The sequence below is a fragment of the Bos indicus genome, chromosome 12, assembly GCF_029378745.1.
Source record: "Bos indicus isolate NIAB-ARS_2022 breed Sahiwal x Tharparkar chromosome 12, NIAB-ARS_B.indTharparkar_mat_pri_1.0, whole genome shotgun sequence".
In the NCBI taxonomy this organism is placed as follows: Eukaryota; Metazoa; Chordata; class Mammalia; order Artiodactyla; family Bovidae; genus Bos; species Bos indicus.
Genome location: NC_091771.1, coordinates 42,125,343 through 42,135,689, shown reverse-complemented (window position 1 = coordinate 42,135,689; position 10,347 = coordinate 42,125,343). Strand labels below are relative to the sequence as shown.

The 10,347-nt window shown below is 36.1% G+C and overlaps 1 pseudogene; it reads left to right on the top strand.

Moving 5' to 3' along the window:
• The first annotated feature begins 2,865 nt into the window (after positions 1-2,865).
• On the top strand, positions 2,866-5,282 carry LOC109567062 (small ribosomal subunit protein uS11 pseudogene; annotated as a pseudogene).
• Positions 5,283-10,347: the final 5,065 nt, after the last annotated feature.

Genomic DNA, 10,347 nt, shown 5'->3' with positions numbered 1-10,347 from the left:
TGCAGTCCAAGGAACTCTCAAGAGTGTTCTCCAACACCACATTTCTTTGGTGCTCAACTTTCTTTATAGTACAACTCTCACATCCATACATGATTATTGGAAAAACCATAGTCTTCACTAGACGAACCTTTGTTTACAAATAATGTCTCTGCTTTTTAATATGCTGTCTAGGTTGGTTATATTGGAGAAGGAAATGGTAACCCACTCCAGTGTTCTTGCTTTGAGAATCCCAAGGATGGGAGAGCCTGGTGGGTTGCTGTCTATAGTGTTGCACAGAGTCGGACACAACTGAAGCAACTTAGCAGCAGATTGGTTATAATTTTCTTCCGAGGAGTAAACATATTTTAATTTCATGGCTTCAGTCACCATCTGCAATGATTTTGGAGCCCCAAAAACTAAAGTCTGTCACTGTTTCCCCATCTATTTGCCATGAAATGATGGGACCAGATGCCATGATCTTAATTTTCTGAATGTTGAGTTTTAAGCCAACTTTTTCACTATCCTCTTTCACTTCAGTCAAGAAGCTTTTTAGTTCTTCTTCACTTTCTTCCTTAAGGGTGGTGTCATCTGCATATCTGAAGTTATTGATATTTCCCCCAGCAATCTTGATTCCAGAGTGTGCTTCATAGAGCCCAGCATTTCTCATGATGTACTCTGCATATGTTAGATAAGCAGATATAACTCCAGAAAAAATGAAGAGATGGAGTCAAAGCAATAACAACACCGAGTTGTGGATGTGACTGGTGATGGAAGCAAGGTCCAATGCTATAAAGAGCAATATTGCATAGGAACCTGAAATGATAGGTCCATGAATCAAGACAAATTGAAAGTGGTCAAACAGGAGATGGCAAGTGTGAACGTCTACATTTTATGAATCAGCGAACTAAAATGTGTTGAAATGGGTGAATTTAATTGATGACCACTATATCTACTACTGCGGGCAGGAATCCCTTAGAAGAAATGGAGTAGCCATCATAGTCAACAAAAGAGTCCAAAATACAGTACTTGGGGGCAATCTCTGAAACAACAGAATGATCTCTGTTCATTTCCAAGGCAAACCATTCAAAATCACAGTGATCCAAGTCTATACCCCAGCCACTAATGCTGAAGAAGCTGAAGTTGAACAGTTCTATGAAGACCTACAAGACCTTCTATAATTAATATCCAAAAAAGATGTCCTTTTAATTATACGGGACTGGAACGCAAAAGTAGGAAGTCAAGAAACACCTGGAGTAACAGGCAAATTTGGCCTTGGAGTACAGAAAGAAGCAGGGCAAAGGCTAATAGAGTTTTGACAAGAGAACGCACTGGTCATAGCAAATACCCTCTTTCAACAACACAAGAGAAGACTCTACACATCAACATTACCAGATGGTCAACACCGATATCAGATTGATTATATTCTTTCCAGCCAAAGGTGGAAAATCTCTATACAGTCAGCAAAAACAAGACAGGCAGCTGTCTGTGGCTCAGATCATGAATTCTTTGTTTCAAAATTCAGACTTAAATTGAAGAAAGTAGGGAAAATCACCAGACCATTCAGGTATGACCTAAATCAATGACTGAGCTACTGAGCACATACATTGACAATGTAATATATTACTATAAATACTTATACAAACCATGTTATTTTTATCATATACATAGATTAGAGAGAAACAATAAAGTTATGTACTATTTAGGTTCTTTCCCATTGTTATGTGACAATTGAGGTCTACAATTAAAGATAATGTTTAATGCAAAAGTTTCATTAGAAGTTAGATATAAAGTAGTTTAAAGAATTAGAAAGTAAGATATATATATATATATATATAGATATAGATATAGATACATAGATATATATGTTATAAAGAAAATATTCAGTAAGATGAATGCATTATTAAGTGGTGCTTTTTGTTCTGGTTAAAAAGGAATTACAGATTTAAAGTATAAGAATAAAATTTGAGGGTTCAGGATGGGGAACACGTGTATACCTGTGGCAGATTCATGTTGATATATGGCAAAACCAATACAATATTATAAAGTTAAAAATTAAATTAAAAAAATTTAAAAAACTGTTTCATTATTAGTATGTATTTAGTAAAACAGAAAATTCTCTCTTGGCTCAATGATTTTGTTTATTTTTCTCCTTTCTAGTATGATTTCAGTAACACATCTTTCTGTGGCTATACCTCACACACAGATACACTTGGTTTACTCAAAGTCAGTCTCCAAGTCTCAACTTAAATGCCATTTTTCCACTGCATTACCACATGTATTTTTATTAATGTATTTCTTTCAATTAATTACAGTTCAGCCCTTAAAAGTGTTTTATTGTCATGAATATGCATATATTCCACTAGGCTCTCCTATAAATGTTATGCTGCTGCTGCTGCTGCTGCTGCTGCTTTGTTGCTTCCTTCATGTCTGATTTTGTGTGATCCCATGGACTATAGCTTGCAAGGCTCTTCTGTCCATGGGGATTCTCCAGACAAGAATAATGGAGTGGGTTGCCATGCCATCCTCCAGGGCATCTTCCCAACCCAGGGATAAAACCCAGGTCTCCACTTTGCAGGCAGACTCTTTACCGTCTGAGTCAGCAGGTGACTATTAAACTTATTTTCTTCTTTTTAGTGTGAACTTATTAGAATGCCTGGAAAATAGAATGTACTGAGTAATTATGTCTTTAGTAACTAATATTACATTTAATCAACATTATGTAGAAAATTCTTCTGTGAACTTAATGTTTAATTTTGATAGCTCTGTGGAGCATGATTATTATTCTCTTTTTTTTTTTCTTTTTTAAAATTAATTTATTTTAATTGGAGGCTAATTACCATACAGTATTGTGGTGTTTTTTGTATACCTGGACATGAATCAGCCACAATGGGTAAAACCAACTATTTTCCAAGAAGTTAAGTGATTTGTCAAAGGCACAGCATTTGTTAAGTATAAGAAAGCAAAACATTCAGTATTGGACCCGAACTGTATGTTTTCACTAAAACATAAAATTCATACTTGTATTAAACCACCTCCTCTTTGATAATTAAGGGATTCTGGAAATACTGCAAACTGTATTTTCTGTATGTGTGGATTAGTAAATTAACAAAATAAATCTAAAATCCAGATGTCTGACAAACAACAAAGAATGCCAAAAAAAATTCTGAAGAAAAGATGTAGTGTAGATGTACAGAAGAGGAGTCAGAAGATAGAGCAACACTGCAGAATATGAAGATGCTAGAAACAGATCTATACAGAGGTGGCACTGCAAATCACTGAAAAGAGGCTGAATTTTCTTAATAAAGGGAATTGTATGGTGATTGTCACCATGAATACAGTATAGTAAAATCAGATTCCTAAATTCACATATTAATTTATTGTGCATTAACTAAATATGAATATTTTAAATGGAGGAAAATGAGATAGAATTCCTAAGTAGTACATGGAAACACATAGTCACAGAGTGATTTTACTATATTAGATCATCATAATAAATAGCACTTCACAAAATACCATAAAATGTGAAAATTTATTTCTCAGCATAGAAACAGTTGCATGCAATCTATATAACCTTATTCTAGGGAAGATTTTCTTTTCCCTCAGAATAATAAGAATTACTGAACTTCTTTGAAGATAGTAAAATAAAAACAAAAGAAGAACAATTTTAGGTTACTTACGTTCTGGTAATTGGATTCTAAAAACAATATATAATAAGAAAATTAAGGTCTTGAGAAAAACAACACTAAATGTTCTAAAAGAAGTGGTAAGAATTTATTCTGAGTGGAACCATCCTTGAAGGTTGCAGCCCTAGATTTGTATTGTCACCATTTGTTTGGCCATTTGTTTGGCTAAAAGGAAAAGAACTTCTAGAGTGAGGAAGGAAAGTGTTAGAAGTTTGAGATTCAGTTCAGTTCAGTTCAGTTCAGTCACTCAGTCATGTCTGACTCTTTGTGACCCCATGAACTGCAGCACGCCAGGCCTCCCTGTCCATCACCATCTCCCAGAGTTCACTCAAACTCACATCCATAAAGTCGGTGATGCCATCCAGCCATCTCATCCTCTGTCGTCCCCTTCTCCTGCCCCCAGTCCTTCCCAGCATCAGAGTCTTTTCCAATGAGTCAACTCTTCGCATGAGGTGGCCAAAGTACTGGAGTTTCAGCTTTGCATCATTCCTTCCAAAGAACACCCAGGGCTGATCTCCTTTACAATGGACTGCTTGGATCTCCTTGCAGACCAAGGGATGCTCAAGAGTCTTCTCCAACAACATAGTTCAAAAGCATCAATTCTTCGGCACTCAGCCTTCTTCACAATCCAACTCTCACATCCATACATGACCACAGGAAAAACCATAGCCTTGACTAGATGGACCTTTGTTGGCAAAGTAATGTCTCTGCTTTTGAATATGCTGTCTAGGTTGGTCATAACTTTTCTTCCAAGGAGTAAGTGTCTTTTAATTTCATGGCTGCAATCATCATCTGCAGTGATTTTGGGGCCCCCAAAAATAAAGTCTGACACTGTTTCCACTGTTTCCCCATCTATTTCCCATGAAGTGATGGGACCAGATGCCATGATCTTCATTTTCTGAACATTGAGCTTTAAGCCAATTTTTTCACTCTCCTCTTTCACTTTCACCAACAGGCTTTTTATTTCCTCTTCACTTTTTGCCATGAGGGTGGTGTCATCTGCATATCTGAGGTTATTGATATTTCTCCCGGCAATCTTGATTCCAGCTTGTGCTTCTTCCAGCCCAGCGTTTCTCATGATGTACTCTGCATATAAGTTAAATAAGCAAGGTGACAATATACAGCCTCTCTTTCTGGTGTCGGAGTCTGGAGAAGAGGTGCAGAAATTGCATCTCACAAGGGAAAGGAAAGAAGGAAGAACAGGTCATCAGCCTTGGCCCTCAGGTGGCTGAAGGAGAAAATATATTTGGTCTGTGCCACATTTTTGCATCCTTCAATGACACTTTTGTGCATGTCACCAATCTTTCTGGCAAGGAAACCATCTGCCATGTAACTGGTGGGATTAAGGTGAAGGTTGACCGAGATGAGTACTCTCCATATGCTTCCATGTTGGCTACCTAGCATGTAGCCCAGAGATGCAAGGAACTGGGCATCACTGCCCTTCACATCAAACTCCAAGCCACAGGAGGAAATAGGACCAAGACTCCTGGACCAGGGACCCAGTCAGCACTCACAGCCCTTGCCCACTCAGGGATGAAGATTGGGTGCATTGAGGATGTCACCCTCATCCCCTCCAACAGCACCCACAGGAAGGGGAGTTGCTGTGGTCACAGTCTGTGAACAGCACTGCTCAAATTATTGCTTTCTGTTAATAAATTGCTTTGATGTTAAAAAAAAAAATGCAAGTGTTGAATACTATTAAAAAAAAAAAAAACTAGAATGCATTTGATGCATGCAGCTTAATTTTCTTCATTTTTAACCAGGATTTGTATTCCTTTTCTCAGATTTAAGATACAGTGTTGGGAGTTTCTTGTGCCTAATGCTCACCCTAACTTTCCCTGTACAGCCTATTGCTATGATTTATCTGGCTGATGATGTTATCCTCCACATCAGGGCCATTTCCTGGAACAATATAGCTGTTCATTGAACGTTTTTACTTAATGAATGAATCTCTAAGGAAAATTATTTCTTACTCTATTTTCCAGGTAAGGTACTCTGTTCTGATTCTTGCAATTCACTTTGGTGTAAAATCTGCAGTGGTCACCATCTCCTATTTTCTGTCTTCCTACTGAGTATAAGTCAACATTCACATCATTCTCTAAGTTTGCTTTTCTCCAAGTCATTTATTCTCCAGGGTAAATGAATCAGATACAGTAGTTCTACACAGATATTTTAAGTACTACTTTGTGTTATGCTGAAACTCCAGTACTTTGGCCACCTCATGCGAAGAGTTGACTCATTGGAAAAGACTCTGATACTGGGAGGGATTGGGGGCAGGAAGAGAAGGGGACGACAGAGAATGAGATGGCTGGATGGCATCACTGACTCAATGGACGTGAGTTTGAGTGAACTCCAGGAGATGGTGATGGACAGGGAGGCCTGGCGTGCTCCAATTCATGGGGTCGCAAAGAGTCAGACACAACTGAGTGACTGAACTGAACTGAACTTGTGTCATGCAGAACCATCCCTATTCTAAAGAAAAGTCCTTTTCCTGCATCACTTACACATTGGCATAGCTTTTAAGACACTGACTAAATAAGCTCTGTTAGTAAGAAATTAAATTAAACTTTTAATTTGTTCTCCTTTTTTCAGACTTATAAAGTCAAGCTTATAGAAGGATAATTCAAAACTATAAGGTTTTTGAGGATGATAAAAAATTTTTGAAACCTACACATATAACTCAATGCCAGCTTTTAAAAATGTGACAGATTTGACAGTTTACATTATTTTAAATCTGTGATAAAACAGTGAATTATAATTATCATGAACTTAATTTAAAAACAAGGAAGAATTCACTGAGGAGAATTAGCATAAATATCAGTGAATAATTGTCAAAATCATTTGAAAAAAAATACATTTTGTCATTTAAAGTCAGTGTCCCCCACCCCCACCCCCAGGGCATCCTCCAAAACAATAACCAAACATTAACCAAAAAACAAAACAAAACTAAAAAACCTCACCTCCAGCCACATATTTTGCTTCTGTCTTCATCACCCATGTTTTATTTCTGTTCTTAATACTATTTTCCTGCACCATTATCCCAGAAAATGCCTTTAAAATTATGCTCAAGATTTTGCAGGTGGTATGGGGTGGGAGATGGGAGCGGGGTTCAGGAGGTGGGGACATGTGTGTGTGTATATATATATATATATATATATATATATATATATATGGCTGATTCATGTTGATGGATTGCAAAAACCAACACAATATTGTAAAGCAATTATCCTCCAATTAAAAAATAAAATTTAAATTAAATTAAAAGCCCTTGTCAAACTCCAAGTAGAGTATGTGAATGAATTCATAAGTTTAAAACAGAGTCTTATAATATCAATAGTAAAGATATTACATTCACATTCCTAGTGTTTGAAGACAGTTTTCCAAAAGTGGCGTCAAAAAACATTTCCTACACTACATTCTGTCCTACAGTGTTTCCCCTCTAGATTCAATGAGGGCTCTATTTCTCCAGCCTCATGAGCCTGCATGTGCTCTATGATTGCTCTGATCAATATAATGTGACAGAAAAGATGAGTGAAACTTAACTGGTTTGGAAGATTCCTTTCCCTGCCTCCTAGAAGTTAATTTCCATGTCAGAAGTGCAGATATTCTGAACCACTTTTCTGTTAGAATCTCAAGCCTCATGGAATCTCCCCAGCAAATGAGAAGCCACTGAGGTGTCCAGGAAGCCCCTCGATGCTGATATGTATTTGATGAGGCCATCTTGAAAGTGGGTCAGTCCCACTGGACACTTAGTTGGTTTGGGAGCTTCCAAACCAACCAATTTCTTTGGAAGAACTAAGACACTTAGTTCTTCACATATGACTGCCAAACCCCGACCACATCTCCAGATCCATGGTATATGCAGATTGATGGATACAAAGTTTCAGCCTGCCTTCTTAAAATTTCGCATTATATAATTAACTCACCTAGTTTCTATTCCTTATTTTACATACTAGATGCATAGCTTATTATCCTTATGTCTTGATTTCCTCAATTGTAAAACGGGAAAAGTGGCATAAGAATATTGTAAAAATAAAATCTTGTATATAAAGTCACTTAAAATGTTAATGTGAACATAGTAATTATGAAATAAATGTTAAGTACAGTTTGTTCTTGCAACAAAAATCACCACTTTATCACACTGTGCCAGGTGCTGTGCAACATGCTGCTGATTCTATGTGGGTTGGTATATAGCCTTATTGGGAAATATTAAAATCATAACACAAATATGATATGTTCAAAGGCCTCCTAACCTATGTTGGCTCAATATTCTTACATAATATTGCATGACAATGTCTTTAACTTAGTTTGTCTCTAACAGGTCAAGTGCTTCTGGAGGCATGAAGTTGCCTTTTTCGAACTTTGGATTTTTGAAGATTTTACTGTGTTTTCACATAGTAAATGTGTATTTAATATTTTTGGAGGAATGAGTGAATGGCTGAAGCAATGACAATTTTGAGGCTAACAATAATGTCCAAAATCTATCAGAGTCTCTACTGGTAAGTTTTCAACACAACTGCTGCACAACTGTGCCTTGTATTGAAAACTTCATTTTGGAAACAGGAAAATTGATGCATAGAAATATTAAAATCTAATATCTACAGTTTCAAGACAAGTGAGATAAAAATAGTTAAAATTTTTCTTAATCATAGTTTATTCATTCGGTAAAATGTATGGACTACTGACCATGTTGATTTCTTTTCTTTTATCTTTTATCATTACACCAAATATTGTTTCTAAGTCATCTTGAAACTACATACAGATGTGTTGTTTTTTATATTTAAAATATATTTTCTCTGAAATTTTGACAGCAAGAGCTGCTTAACAGTATATATTTTAAAAGTTCCTAAGTGTTTAGAACATATGTGCACTATAATGACACCTAATTAATTTTACTCACAGCTTCTATTTTATATTAAGATAAAAATATAAAGCTAAATCAATGTTTAAAAGATTAGTAAAGCCAACTCAATTATATCATTATCTCAAGTTAAATGTTGACTCTAGGAAGAGGATATGTTTCCTTCCAAGGACTAGCTAGTTTTTGTGGAGTTTGTATTATAACATTTTAATTTTATGGTATGCATTGTAACATAGTATGTTACAGCAATGAAAATATTTAGTCCAAGCAAGTCTCTAATCAAAAGACTTAAAGCAATCATACCCACAAGTTAATGTGTTTAATTTGCTATGATTATTTACATAAGAACAGTATTCAAAAGATTTATGAGGAGATAGAGGGGACTCTCTGTGTTTATTTCTGATAATAGAACTTGAAACACATTGATCAATGGCATTGAACTATACTGATTTTTAGCATCAGATCTAGTTTTCTAGATTGTACTTTTTCTTCTTAAATATACATCCCAGTTGCCATTTCAATACAACATGCAATATATTCTTAAAAGTTGTGCAAATAATTTAAAATGACACCAAGGTCAGGTAATTTAAAACTCAGTGTTATCCTGCAATATTCATAACATATCTCTTAGGGATTTTTTGTCACCTATAAAAGGCCATGATAATGAATCAAAGGATCTAAGGCCTAGATCTTTAAATTTAAAAATTGCCCCAGATAATTTTCATGGCTTATGAGTTGTAGCAGGTTAAACTTTCTATAGTAATAAAATTACAAATGGCTTAAGTGGTCAAGTGCCATTTCACTGCTACCATATATATGTACTTCAACATGCTTCAGAGCTTCTTATCCATACAAAATACAGCAGTGTTATACATACATACCTCCCTTCAATCTCATGTCCTAAGTGTACAAAAGAAGGCCCTTAAGTTCTTCACTATAAGCCTGCCTCCACAAGATTCCTGCCCAGAGATTATTATCCTAGGGGAAAAAAAAAAAAAAAATTCCAGTTTGTGCTTAGTTGCTCAATAGTGGCCAACTCTTTGTGGCCCCATGAATTATAGCTTGCCAAGCTCCGCTGTCCATGGGGATTCTCCAGGCAAGAATACTGGAGAGGGTTGCCATGCTCTCCTCCAGGGGATCTTCCTGACCCATGGATCAAACCCAGGTCTCCCTCAATGCAGGCAGATTCTTTACCATCTGAGCCACCAGAAATTATTTTCCCAGAAAGAAAGAAAAAATTCCAATAGGCCTCTTTGAAAAACAAGTTGAAAATATGCATATGCTTTGCCTCTGTTATTTCTGCTGAGGTGTATCCCCAGTAGAACATGGATGTTTATACCAGAAGATGCACACAAACTATGCAAAACAGCATTATTTGTTAAAATGTAAAACTGCACAAACTCAAATAAATATAAAAAATGTAAAAATATAAAAAATGTGACCCATTAATACAATAAAAATAATGAATTATACATATTATACATGGAATGACAGTGTGAAAGTGAAAGTGTTAGTTGCTCAGTCGAGTCTGACTCTCTGCAACCCCATGGACTGTAGCACACCAGACTCCTCTGTCCATGGAATTCTCCAGGCAAGAATACTGGAGTGGGTAGCCATTTCCTTCTCTAGTGGATCTTCCCAACCCTTTAAATGCCATCAGGAAAGCCCATACATAGAATGGCATACATTAATATTATAAACTGTGTAAGCTGAAAATATTCACACACCAGGGAGTACACAGCATATTTCTATGTGTAATATCCAAAAAAATTGAAAGCTACATGATACAATGTCAAAAGATATAAGTAGTTGGAAAATTATACT